Source organism: Heptranchias perlo, chromosome 20 (assembly GCF_035084215.1).
Source record: "Heptranchias perlo isolate sHepPer1 chromosome 20, sHepPer1.hap1, whole genome shotgun sequence".
Lineage (NCBI taxonomy): Eukaryota > Metazoa > Chordata > Chondrichthyes > Hexanchiformes > Hexanchidae > Heptranchias > Heptranchias perlo.
This window is the reverse complement of record NC_090344.1, coordinates 28470637-28494440: the sequence shown is the minus strand read 5'-3', so window position 1 is coordinate 28494440 and position 23804 is coordinate 28470637. Positions and strand designations below refer to the sequence as shown.

The following is a 23804-nucleotide window of genomic DNA, read 5'->3' as shown; positions in this document are numbered from 1 at the left end:
ACAGAGAGACAGTAATATAATAAATGAATGGGCAAAACTGTGGCAAATGGATTTGAATTGACGCAAGTGTGAGGTCATCCACTTTGGACCTAAAAAGGATTGATCAGAATACGTTCTAAATAGAGAAAAACTCGAAACTGTGGAGTTCCAAAAGGACATAGGGTCCATGTACATAGATCATTAAATATCATGGACAGGTACAGAAAATAATCGAAAAGGCTAATGGAATGCTGGCCTTTATATCTAGAGGACTAGACGACAAGGGGATAGACATTATGCTACAGCTATACAAACCTCTTGTTAGACCACACCTGGAGTACTGTGTTCAGTTCTAGCACCGCATCTTAGGAAGGATATATTGGCCGTGAATGGAGTGCAGCGTAGATTTACTAGAATGATACCTGGACTCCAAGGGTTAAATTACGAGGAGAGATTAAACAAACTGGGGCTATATTCCCCGAAATTTAGTAGATTAAGGGCTGATTTGATCGAAGTTTTCAAGATATTAATGAGAACTGATGTGGTTGATGGAGAGAAACCATTTCCGCTGGTTGGGGAGTCCAGGATGGGGGGACACGGCCGAAACATTAGAGTCAGGACTTTCAGGATTGAAGTTAGGAAATACTTCTATCAGCAAAAGGAGGTGGAAGTTTGAAAATCTTTTTCGCAAACGGCAGTTGATGCGAGCTCAATTGTTGATTTTAAAGCTGAGATTGAAATTATTTTGTTCACCAAAGGTATTAAGAGATATGCGGCTAAGGCCCATATATGGAGTTACGTCACAGATCAGCCATGATCTCATTGAATTGTGGAACAGGCTCGAGGTGCCCAAATGACCCACTCCTGTTCCCAAGTTCCGCATGGTCCAGAATGCAAAAACTTGCTGCATTGGCCGGGAATCGAACCCGGGTCTCCGGCGTGGCAGGCGAGAATTCTACCCCTGAACCACCAATGCTCATAAAGGGTACCTTGCTTGTTTCCATTTGAAATGATCTCTGAACGAACATGCCGTTTGCTGTTGGGATGGCCGAGTGATTGAAGCGTTGGTCTCAAAATTCCAATGGTGTTTTTCTCCCTCGATTTGAATTCTGCTCGCAGCGTCACTGTTTAAAGATCTCTTCAATGCTGAAATAGAAAAATTGGAGTTAGTTGACCGCATTTATTTCTCCCTCAGCATGACAGATATTTCAGCGTGGCCGGTGCTTTTGATTGGGTGCCCAAACTTCTCTTGAAAGAATTCAAGACCCGAGAAGGAATCTCTCCCAATCTGTAACTTAAATTCTGCTAGTTTACAAGACCTGACATTTATACTCTTTATTTTCTTTTCGTGCATCTCTCTATCTCCCCCTGTCTCTGACTCTTGTCTCTCTGTGTTGTCCCCGATGTAATTCTGATCTAAACTGCAAAACCAGCAGAGAAGGGTAAACAATTAAAAGATTGAGGCGGTTGGACAAGTAAAGGTGGAACCCAGCTGATAAATTCGGAGCTAATGTACCCACATTTATGTCTCTTCGCCCTCATAGTGAATGGAAGCAGCAATTTGAGTGAAGTATACTTATGGTAGAGTGTAAACTATGACGATGCCGAGACAGATGACAATGTCGTTTCGGAGCAATTCGTTCTGTAAATTGTTACTTGAAAATACAAGTCATACATTCAAAACGAATTTGATAAAGAGAGGCTAATATTGTCGATGTGAAATAATTCGTGTACAACCTGATGTTGCTCTACATCGTACATCGTACAAGAAAGCGAGATTGGAGGGACAGAGCGTTCTGAAAGGATGGTGGATCGGCTTCAAGGCAGCGAAATTTTACAGTGGCTGCACGGCTCTGTTGCCAGTTGGTCTTTGGGTCTGATTCTCGCTCAGGGAGTTTCACTGGTTCAAGTGCCGGATCAGTCCCGTTGATTTTTGGTCAAAAATCACCAATTGGCTTCTCACAGCTTTTCAGCGGTTTTGACTTATCTCCAGCAGAGAATGTTTGAGCGCCAGAGGACAGAATGCAGAGGGTTTGTCCACGCAACACACTGAGACGAAATGAAGACAAGTTTTCTAGAAGTTGTACTGACTGAAGCCGGCAAATTAATTTATCCCAACTCAGGCGATCTCACGGGTACAGAATACAAAAGGTAAAGGATGCTGAATTGGACTGGAACCAAATCCCTGATTTCCCACCGGCAGGCGAAGATACTAACACTGAAATACTAATGCACACACAACTGCAGGCTGCACGTGTAGCGTTGGGTACATGTCCAGAAGATGCAGTCTGGCAGAGTTCCCGTGATGACCCTACGCAGTCTGCTCCACTGCCGTGCAGTTCCTGTGGATTAAGTAAGGAGTGGGTCAAACATAGCCGTGTAATTCAATGGGGGCTTGAAACCAGCGCACATCGCCACTGTGAAATGCTCAAATAAATAAGAGCTGAAGTTACCAGGCAGTGTTTACTCCCTCAGAGCATAAAGGATAATCCAGCCCATTGTTCACCTAAAAGATTTCACGACATGAGACTGAATTTATTTTAACCTGTACTTTAAATTCTGCTCAATCACAGAATTTGGAGATTTATACTATTTTTCTTTGCATGCATCTCTCTATCTCTGTCTGTGTTTCTTCTTTCTCTCTATTTCCCCTGATGGACTTATCAGGCTTCCTTGAACGGCCAGGTCTGGAAACCCGGGATGGGACAAGGCTGTCGGATCTTCAGTCCAGTTGCTTTATTTCGACGGGATGAGCTTTGCTATTTTTCGTCTCCGTTTTCGGAAAATATAAATCCAGATGGAAATTCTCCTCCTCGGGTCCCGTCACCTCCCGGTAATGGAAATGAACCCGATCTATCACTCGGTCTTAATATCTGTATTCTCATTGCTTAAGATTAAAATTACGGGGCTACAGCTATTCTCAGGACACATTTTAGAAATTAACACATAACAGACTTATTCGGAAACGTGGGATTAAAGGGCAGGTGATAACCTGGGCACATAATTGGCTAAAGGGAAGGAGGCAGAGAGTAGTGGTGAACGGATGTTTTTCTGACTGGAGAGAAATATGCAGTGTGATCCCCCAGGGGTCGATATTAGGACTATTGCTTTTCTTGTTTTTATAAATGACTTGGATGTGGGAATAGGGAGTACGATTTCGAAGTTTGCGGATGATACAAAACTTGGCAACGTAGCAAATAGTGAGGAAGGTAATAGCAGATTTCAGGAGGACATGGACAGACTAGTGAAACGGGAAGTCACGTGACAGATTTAACGCAGATCAGTTTGAAGTGATGCACTTTTGGAAGAAGAACAATTTATGGCTGGTTGCAAGAGCAGAGAGACCTGGGGTGCATATTCACAAAACAGGGCAAGTTGATAAGGCGGTTAAGCAAGCGAAAGGGGTACTTCGCTTTGTAAATAGGACATTGAATATAGAAACAAGGAAGTCATTCTAAACCATTACAAATCATTGGTTAGGCTCAGCTGGAATATATTGTACAGTTCTGGGCACCACACTTTAGAATGAAAAGGCATTGAAGAGGATTCAGAGCAGTTTGACCTGGATAAAACCAGGGTTGAGGAACTTCAGTTATGTGGAGAGATTGGAGAAGCTGGAATTATTCCACTTACAGCAGAGAAGGTTAAGGAGTGAATCTAATGGATGTATTCAAAGTAATGAGGGGTTTTGAAAGATCAAGTAGGTAGGAATTGCTTCCTCTGGCAAGTGGGTCAGTAACCAGAGGTCATAGATTTAAAATAATTGGCAAAAGAACTAGAGGGGAGTTGAGGAGAATTTTAACCGTGAAATTCGGCTTTTCTATTCCCTTATGAATATCGCAGATTATAATGTCCAGGCGGGGTGGGACTGAATGGGGAACAGAGTGCGGAAATTGGAACGGAAGCTCATCAGAATGAACTTGGTCTCATCAGTTTTTGTTATTTTTCCTACCAGTTGCCCGAAGCAGGCGGTGAACCTTCTTCTCGAGAGAGGATCGTCATTTCAGTTCAGAAGGAAAAAGGTATCAAGAAAATCGGGTGATACAGACACGGAATGATCCGAGACTGACAGCAATTCCCATTTAAACTGACACAGACACGGAATGATCCGGGACTTGCAGCACATCCCTTTTAAACAGACACAGGCACGGAATGATCCGGACATAAATCATCATTATGGTACATAAGTTTTTCTTACGTTAAGCATAAGATTTGCTCCTTTTACAATGACTCCGCTTTTCTCATTGATGCTTCGCGACCATTCTCATTTCAACACGTTCGTGGAAGGAACTTTTGCTGATATTCAGCAAACAACGCAAAAACCTCTGCCCGCCGTTTCGAGAAGGATGGGACTTTCACCAGACCTGCTGAATGAGGGAAAGAAGACTTAAAACACAATAACGACGAGGGTGGGATTCGAACCCACGCGTGCAGAGCACAATGGATTAGCAGTCCATCGCCTTAACCTCTCGGCCACCTCGTCACATAAGGAAACCTGCGAAATCCCTTTTATTCAAAATGAAAATGCTGGTTATGTTGCCAATCTGAAATAAAAATAGTAAATGTGGATATCCTCAGCAGGTCAGGCAGAATCTTTAGATATCGAAACAGAGTTAAAGTTTCAGGTCGATGACCATCACATGAGTATTACATCACACTCCTGACTTGCGCCTTGCAGATCGGAGAACAGCTTTGGAGAGTCACGAGGTGAGTCACTCACCGCAGAACATCCAGCCTCTGACCTGCTCTTACAGCCACAGTATTTATGTGGCTGGCCCAGTTAAGTTTCTGGTCAATGGTGATCCTCAGGATGTTACTCGGGGGGATTCGGCGATGGTAATGCCATGGTAATGGTAATCTCCCACAGAAGAGATTTACTGGAAAGATTCCAGGGATGAGGGTCTTTAGTTACATGGATAGACTGGAGAAGCTGAGGTTGTTCTCCTTCGAACAGAGACGGTTGCGAGGAGATTTGATAGAAGTATTCAAAATCATGAAGAGAGTAGATAGAGAGAAACTGATCCCGTTGGCGGAAGGGTCAAGGACCAGAGCACATAGATCTCAGGTCTTTGGCAAAAGAACCAAATTTGAAGGAAAAACTTTTTTTACACAGCGAGTGGTTATGATGTGGAATGCACCGCCCGAGGGGGTCTTGGAGGCAGATTCATTCATGGCCTTCAAAAGGGAACTGGATAAGTATTTGAAAGGAAAAAATACAGGGCTACAGTGAAAGGGCGGGGGAGTGGGTCTTGCTGGATTGCTCTTGCAGAGAGCCGGCAAGGACTCAATGTGCCGAATGGCCTCTTTCCGTGCTGTAACATTTCTATGATTCTATTCTATTTGTAGGAGGCGATGCAAAACGACCGGAGCGTGACGTCAATCGACCTGCTCATGTCCATTCCCTGATAATGAATCTTCGTGTGAGGGAAAGAAGGAATTCATAATTATGGTACATATTTTTTATCTTATGCTGACCACTAGAGATACTTGGTTTACCAGGGGGCCATTCTGCACTTTGATTGATACTTCACCGAGATCACACCTTACACTCCCAACACCTCCGTGCAAGAAACAGTTTAGGTGCTAATTTGACTTTGCTGATTTGAGCAAACAGATGTTCGCCAGCAATGCGGAAAGGCACTTCTTAGAAAAGAAGGATTTTTGGTGAAGAGACCAAACTGAACAGCGCCAGCAAATTCTTACAGCGGTGGAATTCGAAACCTTGTAATTCAGAAACCAAATCTAACATTTTCGAAAACTAAGCCACTGTCCCACATGGCAATCGATTCGTTGCGGCTGAAAGATGTCATGGAGCTGAAACGCTACCTCTGGCTCTTTCTCCACAGGTTCTGCCTGACCTGCTGAGTGTTTTCAGCATTTTCTGGTTTAATTTTTATGATTTCAGAATGGCTGTTTTCCTGAAAACACCCAATTTGACTCAAGGACGCAGCTCGCACTTTACTTTCCCCACGCGCTTTAAAGTCTGTCGTTTCCGAAAAAAATCCCCTCCACGCCGGACATTCAAAGGACCTTTCACTCACGGCCAACCTCCTGTAATCCATACTTTTTCGCCACTGCCGCTCTTTGCATTTCTCCTCATTCCTTTTCAATCGGACATTTCCACAGACCTGTTAAAATCAAGTGGAACATTTCCGATCTTCCTGCACCGCCCAGATTGCCAAAAGTGCACATTTCAGCCGTCATTCGCAGCGATGTCGCGCCGCCCGTCTCTCCCGCACATCACCTGCTCGGGGAAAAGCGCCAACGACCATGGAAACAAACCCCAGTTCTTCAGTTAACATCCCCCGTGTCACAAGATACCCCATGGAAATTTCACGGAAAAGTATGCCGCTGTCCTTCCGATTGCCAGCCCTGCTTTCTTCATTCTTGTCTCTGGAGCAGTCTCGCAGGTGGGAATGTTTCAAGGCACAAATGAGCATTGGTGCGAACGGGACATGTGCACCCAAGAAACAGCGGTCGATGTAGAGCAAACTTAAAGACATAAGAATGTGAAAGTGAGTGTTAGAGTCGGTAAGGCCGCAGTAAAGTCTCAATGAAATGGACCATGATTGTGGAAGGAAAAAAATCTGGAAGAAGCGGCGGGTCTGAATTTTGGATCTTTCAGCAGAGAGACATGAGAGAACGAAGACAGGATACAGACAAAGGTGTTGGAGGCAGAAAGAAAAAGAACGAATTAAGAGGAATGAAAAGAGAGTGAAAGAAAGGATGGGATAGAAGGCGATGAAAGAAAGAAAGAAAGAAAGAAAGAGGGGAGAGAGAAAGACAACCGTGCAATACTCACCCGGCAAACGGGCGCTGCTCCCAATCGGCTGCACTTCGCCCCACTGACCCTCGTCCCATTCACAACATTCTACAATATACTGTCAATGCTGTGCAGTGAAACAGAGAATTTAAAGGTATAGAGACACTCACACACCGTCCTACAATACACTTTCAATACATGTGCAGTGAGACAGCGAGTTTAAAGGTATAGAGACACTCACACACCGTCCGACAATACACATTCAATACAGGTGTCGTGAGACAGCGAGTTTAAAGGTATAGAGACACTCACACACCGTCCTACGATACACTTTCAATACATGTGCAGTGAGACAGCGAGTTTAAAGGTATAGAGACACTCACCTTTTTGTTCAAAAGTAGCACATCCCAGGAATATTAGAGACCGAGGGTCAGTTTCCCTCTCCTGATGTAGCTGAGGCTTGTCAGTCAAGAGTCCCCTCCTCCCAGTATTGGCTGTGGAGGAAGTACATTGTAGATTTAATGGAATACCTTCAGCCTGACCGAGGTTCGGCTGACTGGCCAGTAATTACTCGATCTACCCCTTTCTCCCTTTTTAAACAACGGTACATCTTTAGCAGTCCTCCAATCCTCCGGCATCACACCTGTAACCAGAGATGATTGGAAAATGATGGTCAGAGCATCCGTTATTTCCTTTCTTGCTTCTATTAACAACCTGGGATATATTACATCCGGGCCTGGGGATTCAGGTGGAATGATTTGGGGATTTTCTATTTTCTGTTTTCAAAAGTTTGCACCGCAGGTTAAGATCACAAGTCTCGGTCAAAATTAGGACCACTTATGGGTTTAAACCTCAAATCGTGAATTATACCACAACCCCAACGAGCCCAAAAACAAATAAATTAACGTGTTACAGACACATTCTATGAGAGGTCTGTCTGTACAATGAAAGGGCGTTTTTGATCAGTCATTCTGTTATCCGTTTCCTCCTGAAGCTTGAACAAATACAAATTCCACACTCTTATTTTGTCGTTTAATTCCACAAATTAGGTGCAAATAATAAATTACGGAAGGCACTGCTGGGAGTTGAACCCAGAATCTCCTGTTTACAAGACAAATGCTTTAACCAACTAAGCCACAGCGCCACTTGATATCATTGCTGGCCCACCTCCTCTCACTAATATCTATCAGCGACACGTTACTGTCTGTTTGGGGTTCAGACCGTTTTATCTTTGTCTATTTCGCTTGTCCGTTAACCTGTGCATCCCAATTTCGCCTGCATTTCTCTCTGTGTTCAACTTTGTGTATCCCTCAGTGCGTTGATACACGGATGATTATGTGTGCTTGTATTTGTTACATTAAATAAATTAGGGGTTCAGACAATTCTCGCTCTGACATTGGACAACTATTGACCCAAACTTTACAGCGAAGTGTTGTTTATTATGGTGCCGAAAGTAAAAAATCGTAAGAGGTCCAAAAAGGGAAAAGGAGATAAACTTGTGAGGGAAAATATTGACAACAATCAAGGTTTTTACACGTACATTAAGAGAAAGAAGGGTGACTAAGAGTAACGTGGGCCCCTTAAAGACAGATGGAGGTGATATTGTAATTGAAAATCAAGAAATGCCAGAGTTGCTAAATATTTACTTTTCATCGTTCTTCACAGAAATGGATGGGGCTAACATACCAGAGACACGAGGAAAACTGAAAATAAATCAAGGGGATTCGTATAAGTAAAATAATGGTAATGGAGAAAATAATGAGACGAAAGATAGACAAATCTCCAGGACCTGATGGTTACCATCCCAGGGGACGAAGAGGAATAGGCGAGGAAATGGTACATGTTTTAGTCATGATCGTTCAAAAGTCTCTTGATTCAGGAATTGTTCCTTTGATTGAAACATTGTCAATCTCACTCCATTATTTAGGATGGGTAGGAGAGATAAAGTTAGAAATTAAAGACCCATTAGTCTGAAGTCTGTTGTGGGGGAGTTACCAGTAACCGTTATTAGGGAAATAATGACTGAACACTTGGATAAATATGAAGTCATCAGCGAGAGCCAGCATGGATTTGTAAAGGGTAAGTCAAGTCTAACAAAACTAGTTGAACTTTTTGAAGGTGTATCTAACGTGGTAGATAATGGAGTTTCCTTGGGTGTTATATAATATTCACTTCCAGATGCATTCGATAAGGTACCACATAAGAAGCTGTGAACAACAATGAGAGTGCGTAGAATTTAAGGCAACCTAATGAAATGGGTTCGGAGTTGGTTAGAAGGTGGGAGACAGAGAGCCAGAATAATAAGGTATGTACTCAAATTGGCAGGATGTGATCAGTGCTGGGGCATTAGCTTTTGACTATATGTATAAATAACGTAGGTGAAGGTATAGGAAGCCGTATCGCCACGTTTGTCGCTAGCATCAAATTAGATATCACAGTGAGTAGCGTTTCTGGGTGTATAAGGTTGTGGTGCAATCGGTCAGCCTGCGGTAATTAGAGGGTTCTAGAAATACCCAGGTTATGAATTCGAGTCGCACCTTGGATAGACAAACCTTCCAATCCGAGCATTTTGACCGGAGTTCAAGGTGCAACTGGCATGTTCCATAACGCATCTACTTCTTAGTGTTCCTATGTAGGCACTTGTGGGTACTTGAGTTCCTCTGGCCGACCGTCTTGCAATAGCAGGTGCGAGTTTACTTGTTTATAAGGGAAGAGGGGGCGATCAGCGACAGCTGATAAAGCAAAGCGGCCTACACGAGGTCCTTAAATCTAAAGAACCAAACACACAAATCTTCTTTTCGTTGAGTGGATATTCGTCGATTGGATGTTTCGTGTGAGGAAAATTTGGAAGGGAAATCTGCTGCCTGGTGTCACTGTGTAACGGGTGAAACTATTCAGCTTACAGATGTTAATACGCTGAAAGGTCGAGAGGTTATTTCCAACTCCCGTGTGGGACAAGTTTAGCTTTTGAGCCACTATATAAAGTGTTATTTTAATTGGTGCTAACGATTGACAAGACATTTGGCACAAACAAACAGAATTGTAAACTCACGAGTTCGCTCTCCACGTTTCTTACATCATGTTCAACAGAAACAAGGAATCCCCTCAACACGTCACTGAGAATTTTCAAAAAGGGATCCTCATCATGGTTCGACGTCAACGAGGGATAATTCATGGTACAGGAATCTGCATAATGGAAACTTTTCTAATCGCGAGTCCGGGTAGCTCAATCGGAAGAACATCGGACTTTAAAAACCGATAATGATCTGAAGGTTCAAAGTCTGGTTCAGGCTGTAAATTTTGAAACAGCTGGCAAGTTCTGTCTTTGCAGCGGAGCAACAACTGCGGGACAGACGAGGCCTGCGATGTGCTGTCAAAGCTTCGGTGGTATCCTGTTTCCCAGGGATGGACAGAAATGCGCTGTCTTCGGCGGCATTCGCTTCTTTCCGCCAGCAACGTATGATTGGAGAGAGCGGGGCCGGACAGGCGGCCTGAATGTTGTTGCTGTCGTGGCTTCACTCAATCCGGGAGCTGGGGAACATCGAAATCGAAAAACTGATGGATGCAGTGCTGTTTAGAACTGCAGTTATTAACCAAGGCAGCGCTGCAGGATTCTTTCATGATCTCTCACAAATCAACTGAAATCTGTCGCAATGTGCAGCTTTGACAGGGGCTTTCTGCACCGTTCGGGCAGGAAACGGGAGTGAGGGAGAGACACTGTCGGTATCTCTGTAATGCTTGAGTTTGTGTAGAACTGTACAGAGGTTCTATGAGGTGTTGTGTTTTTTTCATATTTAACTACAGAGTGAATTCTTGCTTCATTTATATTCACTAATTGTTGGTGGATAACGTTTTCAAAATGTTTCCGCTCGGTTTCGAACCGGAGTTATTTAATGTGTTCGGCGTGCGTGATAATTACTGCACGACGAAAAGTTCACTGTGTAAATGCATATTGGCATAACTCATATGATAGCTGCCGTCTACAAATGCTCTCAGTGCGAGAGCCGGGTCCGATTCCCGTTCAGGGAATTAAGTTTTACAAAATAGTTTATTGTATTAATTTCGCAAAACTCATTAAACTCTGTAAAAAAGACGAATACTCGTTCTAATCGCCATTAATCAACCAGCAACATTCTGTTTCAGACTGAAGGAAATCCTAACATTGTTTTAATCATTCATGGGATGTCAGCGTCGATGGAAAGGCCAGCACTTATTGCCCAATCCTAATTGCCCTTGAGAAGATGGAGGTGATCCGTCTTCTTGAACCGCTGCAGTCCGTGTGGTGAAGGTTCTCCCACGGTGCTGCAATGTAGGGATTTCCAGGATTTTGACACAGCGACGATGAAGGAACGGCGATATATTTGCAAGTAACGATGGTGTGTGACTTGGAGGGGGCGTGCAGGTTGCGGTGTTCATATGTGCCTTCTGCCCTTGTCCTTCCAGGTGGTCGAGGTCGCGGGTTTGGGAGGTGCATCTTGTGGATGGTACACACTGCAGCCACGGTGCGCTGGTGGTGGAGGGAGTGAATGTTTAAGGTGGTGGATGATGTGCCAATCAAGTGGGCTGCTTTTTCCTGGGTTGTGTCGAGGCTCCTGAGTGTTGTTGGAGCTGCACTCATCCAGGCAAGTGGAGAGCATTCCATCACACTCCTGACTTATGCCTTGTAGATGTTAGAAAGATTTCGGGGAGTCACGAGTCTCCAGTGCAATCACATCTTTCCTGTAATGTGATGACCACAACTGCACGCAGTACTCAAGTTGTGGCCTAACTAATGTTATATACAGTTCTAGCATAATCTCACTGCTATTGCAGTCTATGCCTCGGCTAATTAAGGAAAGTATCCGGTATGCCTTTTAACCACCTTATCTACCTGTCCATCTACCTTCAGGGATCTGTGGACATGCACTCCAAGGTCCCTGTGTTCATCTGCACCTCTCAGTATCCTCCCAAGCAAGGTAGTTTCAGAGCAACTAATTCTGAAACGTCTTACTTGATAATACAGGTCGTACAGTCAAAACCATTTGGTAAAGGGAGACTAATATTAGTGACTGAAAATAGTTAGTGCACAAGTTGATATTGCTGGACACCAGAATAGAAAACGAGATGGGATGGACAGAAACGGTCTGAAAGATGGCTGATCGGCTGTGGGAGGCAGCGGACATTTACACTGGCTGTCCTACAGCCAGTGGTTTGTTTTTCTCGGGGTATGATTCTCACTTGGGGGATTTTATTGATTAATGATACGAATGGTCCCGGGTTCGAATCCACGACGACCCTGACAACCACAAGGCTTTTTGTGAAAAGTCACTAATTGGCTTTGAATACCTTTTCAGCGTTGCTGTTGGTCGAATTGAATTATATCGAGAGCATTTTTAAGATCAAGAGGTGAGAGTGCGGAACTTTCCAAGGCGAAACACATGTGAAGTAAATAAATGTCTCAAGCTGTTGAGGAGATTGAAGCTCGATGTGAATTTACCTTCAGGCGGCCTCATTGATATTAGATGACAGGATAGAAAGCCACATATCCAAGTTAGCCGATAACACCAAGATGGGCAGCATTGTAGGCAGTGCAGATGGAAGAACAATATTACAGAGAGACATTAATATAATAAATGAATGGGCAAAACTGTGACAAATGGATTTCAATTTAGTCCAGTGTGAGATCATCCACTTTGAACCTAAATAGGATATTTCGGAATACTTTCTAAATGATGAAATGCTCGACGCTGTGGAGGTCCAAAGGGACTTAGCGGTCCAGCTACATAGTCATTAGAATGTCATGGACAGGTGCAGAAAATAATCAAAAAGTTTAATGTAATGCTGGCCTTTATATTTAGAGGAATAGAATACTAGAGAATAGACATTATGCTGCAGCTATTCAAATATCTGGTTAGACCACACTTGTAGTACTGTGTTCAGTTCTGGGCACCGCACCTGCGGAAGGATAAATTGGCTGTGGAGGGAGTGCAGTGTAGATTTACCAGAATGATACCTGGACTCCAAGGGTTAAATTCCGACGAGAGATTACACAAACGAGGTTTGTATACCCTGGAATTTGGTAGGTTAAGGGCTGATTTCATCGAAGTTTTCAAGATATTAAGGGGAATTGTTGGGGTAGATAGAGAGAAACTATTTCTGCTCGTTGGGTGCCTGAGACGAGGGGACATCGCATAGACATTCGAGTCAGGACTTTCAGGCGTGAAGTTGGGAAACACTTCCACAAGCAAAGGGAGGTAGAAGTTTGGAGCTCTCTTTCGCAAACAGCAGTTGATGCAAGTTTAATTGTTAATTTTAAACCTGAGATTGATAGTTTTTTGTGAACCAAAGGAATTAAGGTCGATGATGCTCAGGCGGTTATATGGAGGTAGGTCACAGATCAGCCATCATCTCATTCAATTGCGGAACAGTCTCGAGGGGCGAAATGGCCGACTCCAGTTCCCAAGTTGCTCATTGGTGCAGAATGCAAAACGATCCTGCATTGGCCGGGAATCGAACCCGAGTCCCTCGCGTGGGAGGCGAGAATTCGACCACTGAACCACCAATGCTGGTACATCTACTAACTGCAAATGTCCACTTAGGTCTCTTCGCTCTCATAGTGAATGAAAGCAGCAATTTGAATAAAGTTGACTTGTGTTCGAGTGTATATTGTGACGACACCGAGACAGACGATAATGTGGTTTCAGCGCAGTTCATTCTGTAAAGTGTTGCTTGATATTACAAGTCGTACATTCAGAACGAATTTGATAAAGAGAGACTAATATTCTTGATTTGAAATAATTGGTGCAGAACCTGATATTGCTCTGCATCGTACATGGTACAAGAAGCGAGATTGGATGGACATAGCGTTCTGAAAGGATGGCGGATCGGGTACATGGGAGTGGAATTTTACCCTCGCTGAACGTCTCCGTTGCCTTTGGGTCTGATTTTTGCTCAGGGAGTTTCACTGGTTCAAACCGGATGAGCCCCGTTGTGTCCCCATTTTTAATCCAAAGTCACCAATTGGTTTCTCACATCTTTTCAGCGGTGCAGAAGGCAGGCTTGACTGAACTCCAGCAGAGCATGTTTGAGCACCAGAGGACAGAATGCAGAGTGTTTGTCCACGTAACACACGTAGACGAAATGAAGATAATCTTTCAAGAAGTTTTACAGATTGAAGCCGGCACGTGAATTTATCACAATTCAGGCGATCTCATGTGTGCAGAATGAAAAGGTAAAGGATGCTGCATTGGCCTGGAACCAAACCCCTGGTTTCCCACCGGCAGACGAGGGTTCCACCACTGAACCGCTAATGTACACACAGCTGCAGGTTGCACGTGTAGCGTTGGACATATGTCTTGAATATACAGTCTGCAAAGCTCCTGGGCAGCCTGTTTCACAGCCGCGCGGTACCTGTGGGTTAACGAGCGAATTATGCAAGGCATGGACTTTGAAATTCACCTGGGCGTTCAAAACCAACTCACACTCATAGTGCGAAATGCTCAAATAAATATGAGCTGTAATTACCAGGCAGTACTTCTCTCAGAGATAAAGAGATAATCCAGCCAAATGTTTACCTATAAGATTTCACGATATGGGGTTTAATTTAAGCTGCACCTTAAATTCAGCTTAATCACCGAATGTGGAGATTTATGCTATTATTTTCTTTGCGTGCTTCTCTCTACCTCTGTCTGCATTTCTTCTCTCTCTCTGTGTTTTCCCCTGATGGACTATCAGGCTTCCTTGAACGGCTAGGTCCGGATGGAACATGGCTGTCGGATCTTCAGTCAAATGTTGTATTTCGACGGGATGATCTTTGCGATGTTCCGTCTCCGTTTTCGGAAAACGGAGACGGAACATCTGAAGGCCCAGATGGGCCTTCCCCTCCTCAGGTCCCGTCACCTCCGGGTAATGGGAATGCACCTGATCTATCACTCGGCCTTAATATCTGTATTCTCATTGCTTAAGAATAAGATAACGGGGTTACAGCTATTCTCAGGTCACATTTTAGAAATTAATACGTAACAGATTTATTCGAAAACTAGAGGCACGTGGGGTTAAAGGACCAGTGGTAATGCGGGCACGTAATTGGCTAAGGGATAGGAGGCAGAGAGTAGTGGTGAACGCATGTTTTTCTGACTGGAGGGAAACATGCAGTGGGATCCCCCAGGGGTCGGTACCAGGACTATTGCTTTTCTTGTTATATATAAATGACTTGGATGTGGGAATAGGGAGTACAGTTTCGAAGTTTGCGGATATTGCAAAAGTTGAAAAAGTTGTAAATAGTGAGGAAGATAGTAGCAGATTTCAGGAGGACATGGACAGAATGGTGAAATGGGCAGTCACGTGACAGATTTAACCCCGATCAGTGTGAAGTGATGCACTTTTGGAAGAAGAACATGGAGAGTTAGTATAATCGAAATGGAACAATTTATGCAAGAGCAGAGGAACCTGGAGGTGCATATTCACAAAACACGGCAAGTTGTTAAGGCGGTTTAGAAAGCATAAGGGATACTTTGCTTTGTAAATAGGGGCATTGAATACAAAAAAAGGAAGTCATACTAATCCTTACAAATCAGTGGTTTGGCCTCAGCTGGACGATATGTACAGTTCTGGACACCACACTTTAGGATGAAAAGGCATTGAAGGGGATTCAGAGCAGGTTGACCTGGATGATACCAGTGATGAGGGACTTCAGTTGTATGGAGAGATTGGAGATGGTGGGATTATTCTCCTTACAGCAGAGATGGTTAACGGGAGACCTAATAGAGATATTCAAAATAATGAGGGGTTTTGAAAGAGCAAGTAGGGAGAAACTGTTTCCTCTGGGAAGTGGGTTGGTAACCAGAGGTCATAGATTTAAAATAATTGGGAAAAGAACTAGAGGGGAATTGAGGAGAATTGTTTCACACTGAGGGTTTGTTAAGATCAGGATTGCACTTCCTGAAAGGACGGTGGAAGCAGATTCCACAGGATCATTCAAACGGCAATTGGACATATTGAAGAGGACTAATTTGCAGGGTTATGGGGAAAAATCTGGGGTGTGGGTCGAAATGGAAAGGTCTTCGAAAGAGCCAGCACAGGTACGACGTCCGAATGGCCTCCTTCTGTGCTGTAGGATTCCATGATTACCTTCTGAATCATTACAATTGATGCTATTCAGTGTTGAAGAAACAAGAAAATTATAATCGTGATATTCGGCTTCGCCATTCCCTTATGAATATCGCAGATTATAATATCTGGGGGAGGGGGGGGGATGAATGGGGGATAGAGTGCGGAGATTGGAATTGAAGCCCAGCGGAATGAACTTGGTCTCATCAGTTTTTGTTATTTTTCCTACCAGTTGCCCGATGCAGGCGGTGAACCTTCTCCTCGAGAGAGGATCGTCATTTCAGTTCGGAAGGAAAAAAGCTATCAAGAAAATCGGGTGAAACGCCCACGGAATGATCCGGGACTTACAGCACAGCTTTTTAAACAGACACAGAAAAGGAATAATCTGGGCCTTACGGCACATCCCTTTTCAACAGACAGAGACACGGAATAATCTGGGATTTACGGCACATCTGTTTTAAACAGACACAGACACGGAATGATACAGGACTGACAGCACATCCCTTTTAAACAGACACAGACACGGAATGATCCGGGACTTACAGCACAATTCTGGTCGATTAGTTTCTCTGACGTTGACCATCAGAGAGACTCTTTTTACCAGGACACCGCTGTCCGTTTGTTACGTCGCGATCTCACAATCTCAACACCTTCGTGGAAGGAACTGTTGCTGATTGCAGCCAACAACGCAAAAGCCTCCGTCTGCCGTTTCGAGAAGCATGGGACTTCCAGCCACACCTTCTGGATGGAGTGAATGAGAGAATCAAGATTTCAACACAATACCGACGAGGATGGGATTCGAACCCACGCGTGCAGAGCAAACTAAATTAACTATCGATTCACTTAACCGCTCGGCCACGCGTCACATAAGCAGAAACAGGAAAGCCCTTTTATTCAAAATGAAAATACTGGCTCTGTTGCCAATCTGAAATAACAACAGTCGATGCTGGAAATCGTCAGCATTTCAGACAGAATCTTTAGATACAGAAGTAGAGTTAATGTTTCAGGTCGATGACCTTTCGTCTGAGCTGAGTCAGAATAAAAGCGCTTTTATTTTCTTTTATTGAATGCTAAGCCCTGGATTCTGAGGACAAGAAAGTCTGACCATACAATATGACCTGCCCATGCACCCAAATCGAGAATGTTGAAAATATCCAGTCAGCAGAAAACTTCGGTGGAAGAACAGATTTTGTCATTGCATGCAGCGTGCTGGAAGGACCAAAGACTAATTGTGAGCGTGGGGAATTGCCAGGATACCAAGCATTAGGATTCACTCGATATTTTGGCAGAGAGACCGTTGATGAATTTCAGATGGAACAGCCACATATTGAAATCCAGTCGGTGTGTGAAAGAAAACGAGTGCCGATGGAAGGGGCTGGGAGTTCAGCAGTGTGGGACTGTGTGCACAAACACAGCAGTTAAATCCAATTCCCAATTAGTGAACCCATCCAAAAGGTCTGTTTCTTTGGTTGAGGGTTTTTTTTATTCGTTGACGGGATGTGGGCGTCGCTGGCGAGGCCGGCATTTATTGCCTATCCCTAATTGCCCTTGAGAAGATGGTGGTGAGTCGCCTTCTTGAACAGCTGCAGTCCGTGGGGTGAAGGTTCTCCCACACTGCTGTTCGGTTGTGAGTTCCAGGATTTTGAACCAACGACTTGGAGGGGAACGTGCAGGTGGTATTGTTCCCATGTGTCTGCTGTCCTTGTCCTGCTAGCTGGTAGAGATCGTGGGTTTGGGAGGTGCTGTCGAAGAAGCCTTGGCGAGTTGCTGCAGTGCATCCTATGGATGGTACACACTGCAGCCACTGTGCGCCGGTGGTGGAGGGAGTGAATGTTTAGGGTGGTGGATGGGGTGCCAATCAAGCGGGCTGCTTTGATCTGGGTGGTGTCGAGCTTCTTGAGTGTTGTTGGAGCTGCACTCATCCAGGCGAGTGAAGGGTATTCCATCACACTCCTCACTAGTGCCTTGCAGATGGTGGAAATGTTTTGGGGAGTCAGGAGAATATCCAGCGTCTGTCCTGCTCTTGCAGCCACTGTATTTATGTGGCTAGTCCAGTTAAGTTTCTGGTCAATGGTGACCCCAAGGATGTTGATGGTTGGGGATTCGGCGATGGTAATGCCGTTGAATGTCAAGTGGACATGGTTAGACTCTTTCTTGTTGGAGACAGTCATTGCCTGGCACTTTTCTGGCGCGAATGTTACTTGGCACTCATCAGCCCAAGCCTGGATGTTGTCCAGGTCTTGCTGCATGTGGGCACGGACTGCTTCTTTATCTGAGTGGTTGCGAATGGAACTGAACACCGTGCAACCATCAGCGAACATCCCCATTTCTGACTTTATGATGGAGGGAAGGTCATTGATGAAGCAGCTGAAGATGATTGGGCCTAGGACACTGCCCTGTACTGTACATTACTTTTTAATATTACAGCTAAGCAGAGCACTTGAGCAGTCGCAGCTGTGACTTTGACTTTTCTCCCTCTCCTCTAGATCTCCCCGGCAACTGCCACGAATCAACTGCAATCTTCTGTCTCACTTCTCCACGAGAAAGTTCCGTGCCTCAGTTTTCAGATGAAATAACGTCCATCTCTTCAGTCACGGACAGTCCAGAGAGAGTTTCTGAGTTTCAGGTCCCACTTTGCCTCAATCCTCCATGAAGTACCATGCAAAAATGTCCTTCAGTTAATAATAATATAAATAAAAGTTCTTATCTTTTGGGGTTTTGTTCAGATTCCACGGCTTTTAAAGATCATTGCGGATATTTGACGAAGCGCCTTTTGATTGACGGCTTCTCTTTGATTAAGATTCCGAAGCGATCAATGAGAGGCCGAAAATCAAGCTGTTTCTCAGAAACACTGTTATTTCGGTACTTATATAAGCAGTATGGGCTCTGGAAGTGCTCAGGTTGTGAGTTTCAGTCTCACCTTCAACAATCCAACATTTCACTCCGAGCATTTTGACCGGAGTTCGAAGTCCAACTGGTATGATCCATGACGCATCTACTTCTTAGTTTTCCCATGTGGGCACTTGGGTTCCTCTGGTCTTCCGTCTTGCTTGAGCAGATGCGAGTTTCGTTGTTTTCGAGGGAGAGGGAGATCTCTGCGTCAGCTGATATGGCAAAGGGGCCGGAATGAGATCTTTCAATCGAAGGAACCAAACATACGATTATTCTTTTCGTTAAACGGATATTCATCGGTTGCAATTTTCGTGTTGGGAAAATTTGGAAGGGAAATATGCTGCCTGGTGTCACTGTGTAACGGGTGAAATTATTCAGCTTACAGATATTAATACGCTGAAAGGTCGAGAGGCCTTTTCCAGCTCCCGTGTGGGACAAGTTTAGCTTTTGGGCCACTGGGTAAAGTGTTATTTTAATTGGTGCGAGCGAATGACAAGTCATTTGGCACAAAGAAGAAGGATTTTAAACTCACGAGTTCGCTGTCCATGTTTCTTCGATCATGTTCAATAAAATCAAGGATTCCCCTCAACACGTGACTGAGAATTTTATAACAGGGACCCTCACCCCTGTTCGACGTGTTCGAGGGATAATTCAGAGTCCTCTTATGACTATTTATAATGGGAACTAAACGACTAGCGAGCCTGGGTAGCTCGTTCGTTAAAGCATCAAACTTTTAAAGCGGGTAGTGAAATCAGGGTCCAGTGTTCAAGTTATAAATTTTGAAACAGCTGGTAAGTTCTGCCTTTGTTGCGGAGCAACAGCTCCGGGACAGACGATGCCTGCGATGTGTTGTCAAAGCTTCGGTGGTGTCTTGTTTCCCAGGGATGGGCAGTAATGCGCTGTCTGTAGCGGGAATTGCAGCTTCCCGCCAGCAACGTGTGATTGGAGAGAGCGGGGCCGAAAGATGGGCTTAATGTTGTTTCTGTCGTGGCCTCAATCAATCCGGGAGCTGGGGAACATCAAACATCGAAAAATTGACGTTTGTTGCCGCGGCCGCAATGCTGTCTTTAACTGTGGTTATTAACCGAAGCTGCACTTCAGGAGCCTTCAATGATCTCTCTCAAATCAGCTGAAATTATTCGCAATGTGCAGCTTTGAGAGGGGCTTTCTGCACCGTCAGTTCAGGAAACGTGAGTGAGTGTGAAACACTGTCTGTATATGTGTAGTGTTTGAGTTTGTATTGAACTACACAGAGAATGGAAAATATACCTGTTCTGTGAGGTGTGGTATTTTATTCACATTTGACGACAGACTGAATTCTTGCTTTTTTCACACTGATTGAATTTTCGTTGATAACGTTTTCAAAATGTTTCTGCCCGGTTTCGAACCGGGGACCTTTCGCGTGTTAAGCGAACGTGATAACCACTACACTACAGAAACGCTGTTACACAAGATCTTATAGGAAACCCTCAGAAGATAGCTGCCGTCTGAAAATGCTCTCAGTGTGGGAGACGGGTCCCTTTCCCGTTCAGGGGATTAACTTCTACAAAATAGTTTACTGTATTAATTTCGCAATACTCATTAAACTCTGAAAAAAGACGAATAGTTGTTCAAATCGCATTAATCAACTAATAACTTTTTGTTTCAGGCTGACGGAAATCCTAACTTTTCTTATGTATTCATTCACCAGGCAGAATATAGAAAGTTCAGAGGGGATGTGAAAGAGGAAATAAGAGGGTCAAAGAGAGAATATAAGAATAGACTGGAGGCCAACATAAAAGGGAATCCAAAAGTCTTCCACAGGCATGTAAACATTAAACGGGTCGTAAGAGCCCTACTTTGATTCGTGACCATAAAGGAGATCCATTCATGGAGGCAGAGTGGGTGGCTCAGGGACGAAATGAATACTTTGCATTTGTCTTTACCAAAGATGAAGATGCTGCCAGAGTCTCAGTATAGGAAGATATAGTTGAGATACCAGATGGGCGAAACATTGATAAAAAAAGAGGTACTTGACAGGCTATCTGCACTTAAATTAGATAAGTCACCCGATCCGGATGGGATGCATCTTAGGTTGCTGATATAAGTAAGAGGGGAAATTGCAGAGGTACTGGCCATAATCATCCAAATATCCAAAGATACGGCAGTGGTGCAGAGGAGCGGAGAATTGCAAATGTTACACCCTTGTTCAAGAAAGAGTGCAAGGGTGAACCCAGCAACAAGAGGCCAGTCAGGTAACCTCAGTGTTGGGGAAACTTTTAGAAACGATAATCCGGGACAGAATTCACAATCACTTGGACGAGTGTGGATTGATTAGGGAAAGCCGGCACGGATTAGTTAAAGGCAAAACGAGTTTAACTAACCTGATGGAATATTTTGATGAGATAACAGAGAGGGTAGATGAAGGCAAAGCAGTTGATACGGTGTATATGGACTTTGAAAAGGCATTTAATAAAGTGCCCCACTGTAGGCTTATCAGTAAGATTGCGGCCCATGGATAAAGGGGTCAATAGAAACATGGATACAGAATTGGCTAAGGGACAGGAAACAGAAAGTAGTGGTGAGCGGTTGTTTTGTGGACTGGAGGGAGGTGTACAGTGTTGTTCCCCAGGGGTTAGTGATGGGACCACTGCTTTTCTTCATATATATTAATGACTTGGACTTGGGTGTACTGGGCACAACTTCAAAATTTGCAAATGACACAAAATTTGGAATGGCGGTAAACACTGTGAAGGATAGTGATACACCTCAAGAGGCGATAGACAGACTGGCTGCATGGCGGACACACGGCAGATGAAATTTAACGCAGAAACATGCATAGTGATACATTTCGGTAGGAAGAACGAGGAGAGGCAATATAAACTAGAGGGCACAAATCTAAAAGGGGCACAGGTTCAGAGAGTTCTGGGGTTTATGTGCACAAATCTTTGAAGGTGGCAGAGCAGGTTGAGAAAGCCGTTAAAAATCATACGGGATCATGGGCTTTATAAATAGAGGCATAGAGTAAAAAAGCATGGACGTTATGATGAACCTTTATCAAACACTGGTTTGGCCACAACTGGAGTATTGTGTCCAGTTCTGTGCACCGCACTTTAGGAAAAATGTGAAGGCTTTCGAGAGGGTGCAGAAGAGATTTACTGGAATGATTCCAGGGATGAGAGACTTTAGTTACTTGGATAGGCTGGAGAAGTTGCGTTATTCTCCTTGGAACAGAGACGGTTGCGAGGAGAATGAATCAAGGTATTCAAAATGATGATGGGTCTAGACAGAACAGATGGAGAGAAACTGTTCTCATTGGCAGAAGGGACAAGAAACAGAGGACATAGATTTCAGGTGACTGGCAAAAGAACCAAAGGTGAAATGAGGATAAACTTCTTTACACAGCGAATGGTTAGGACCTGGAATGCACTGCCCGAGGGGGTGGTGGAGGCAGATTCAATCATGGCCTTCAAAGAGGAACTAGATAATTACTTGAAAGGAAAAGAATTGCACGGCTTCGGGGAAACGGTGGGGGAGTGGGACGAGCTGGATTGCTGTGATATAGAGCCGAATGGCCTCCTTCCGTGCTGCAACCTTTCTCCGAAATCTATGATTTCATGGGAAGTGAACGTCGCTGGCAATACCAGCATTTATTGTGTATCCCTAATTGGCCTTGAGAAGGTGGCGGTGAGCCGCCTTCATGAACCGCTGAAGTCCGTGTGCTGAAGGTTCTCCCACAGTGCTGTTCGGCAGGGAGTTCGAGGATTTTGACCCAGCGTCACGTGAGCATGGTGTGTGACTTGGAGGGGAACGTGCAGGTGGTGTTGTTCCCATGAGCCTGCTGCTCTTGTCCTTCTAGCTGGTCGAGGTCGCGGGTTTGGGTGGTGCTGTCGAAGAAGCCTTGGCGAATTGCATTGCTACAGTGCATCTTGTAGATGGTACACACTGCAGCCACGGTGCGCTGGAGGGAGTGAATGTTAAAGATGGTGGATGGGGTGCCAATTAATCGGGCTGCTTTGTCCTGGATGGTGCCTAGCTTCTTGATTGTTGTTGAAGATGCATTCGTCCAGGCATGTGGAGGGTATTCCATCACACTCCTGACTTGTGCCTTGTCGATGGTAGAAAGATTTTGGAGAGTCATGAGCTGAGTCACTCGCCGTAGAATGCCCAGCCTCTGACCTGCTATTGTAGCCACAGTATTTAAGTTTTTTAATATATATTCGTTCATGGGTTGTGGGCGTCGCTGGCGAGGCCAGCATTTATTGCCCATCCCTAATCACCCTTGAGTGGTGGTGGTGAGCCGCTTTCTTGAACCGCTGCAATCCGTGTGGTGAAGGTTATCCCACACTGCTGTTAGGTAGGGAGTTCCAGTATTTTCACCCAGCAGTGATGAAGGAACGGCGATATATTTCGAGGTCGGGATGGTGTGTGACTTGGAGAGGAACGTGCAGGTGGTATTGTTCCCATGTGCCTGCTGCCATTGTCATTCTTGGTGGAAAAGGTCGTAGGTTTGGGAGGTGCTGTCGAAGAAGCCTTGGCGAATTGCTGCAGTGCATCCCAAAGATTGTACACACTGCAGCCACTGTGGGTCGGTGGTGAAGGGAGTGAATGTTTAGGGTGGTGGATGGGTGCCAATCAAGCGGGCGGCTTTGTCTTGGATGGTGTTGAGCTTCTTGAGTGTTGTTGGAGCTCCACTCATGCAGGCCAGTGGACAGTATTCCATCACACTCCTGACTTGTGCCTTTTATATTGGGAAAGGCTTTGGGAGTCAGGAGGTGAGTCACTCGCCGCAGAATACTCAGCCTCTGACCTACTCTTGTAGCCGCACTATTTATATGGATGGTCCAGTTAAGTTTCTGATCAATGGTGAACCCAGGATGTTGATGATGGGGGATTCGGCGATGGTAATGCCCTTTAATGTCAAGGGGAGGTGGTTCGACTCCCTCTTGTTGGAGACGTTCATTGCCTGGCACTTGTCTGGCGCCAATGATATTTGGCACTTATCAGCCCAAGTCTGGATGTTGTCGAGGTCTTGCTGAATGCGGGCTCGGACTGCTTCATTATTTGAGGGATTGCGAATGGAACTGAACACTGTGCAATCATC

At 44.7% G+C, this 23804-nt stretch overlaps 5 non-coding genes across 5 annotated transcripts; all 5 read right to left on the bottom strand.

Moving 5' to 3' along the window:
- Positions 1 to 884: 884 nt before the first annotated feature.
- trnag-gcc (transfer RNA glycine (anticodon GCC)) lies at positions 885 to 955 on the bottom strand. The gene has a single exon. It is a non-coding gene; the product is annotated as a tRNA-Gly (tRNA).
- A 3425-nt stretch (positions 956 to 4380) lies between these two features.
- On the bottom strand, positions 4381 to 4462 carry trnas-gcu (transfer RNA serine (anticodon GCU)). Its single transcript has one exon. It is a non-coding gene; the product is annotated as a tRNA-Ser (tRNA).
- A 3350-nt stretch (positions 4463 to 7812) lies between these two features.
- On the bottom strand, positions 7813 to 7886 carry trnat-ugu (transfer RNA threonine (anticodon UGU)). The gene has a single exon. It is a non-coding gene; the product is annotated as a tRNA-Thr (tRNA).
- Positions 7887 to 13216: 5330 nt separating this feature from the next.
- On the bottom strand, positions 13217 to 13287 carry trnag-ccc (transfer RNA glycine (anticodon CCC)). The gene has a single exon. It is a non-coding gene; the product is annotated as a tRNA-Gly (tRNA).
- Positions 13288 to 20088: 6801 nt separating this feature from the next.
- On the bottom strand, positions 20089 to 20161 carry trnav-aac (transfer RNA valine (anticodon AAC)). Its single transcript has one exon. It is a non-coding gene; the product is annotated as a tRNA-Val (tRNA).
- Between the last annotated feature and the right edge of the window lie 3643 nt (positions 20162 to 23804).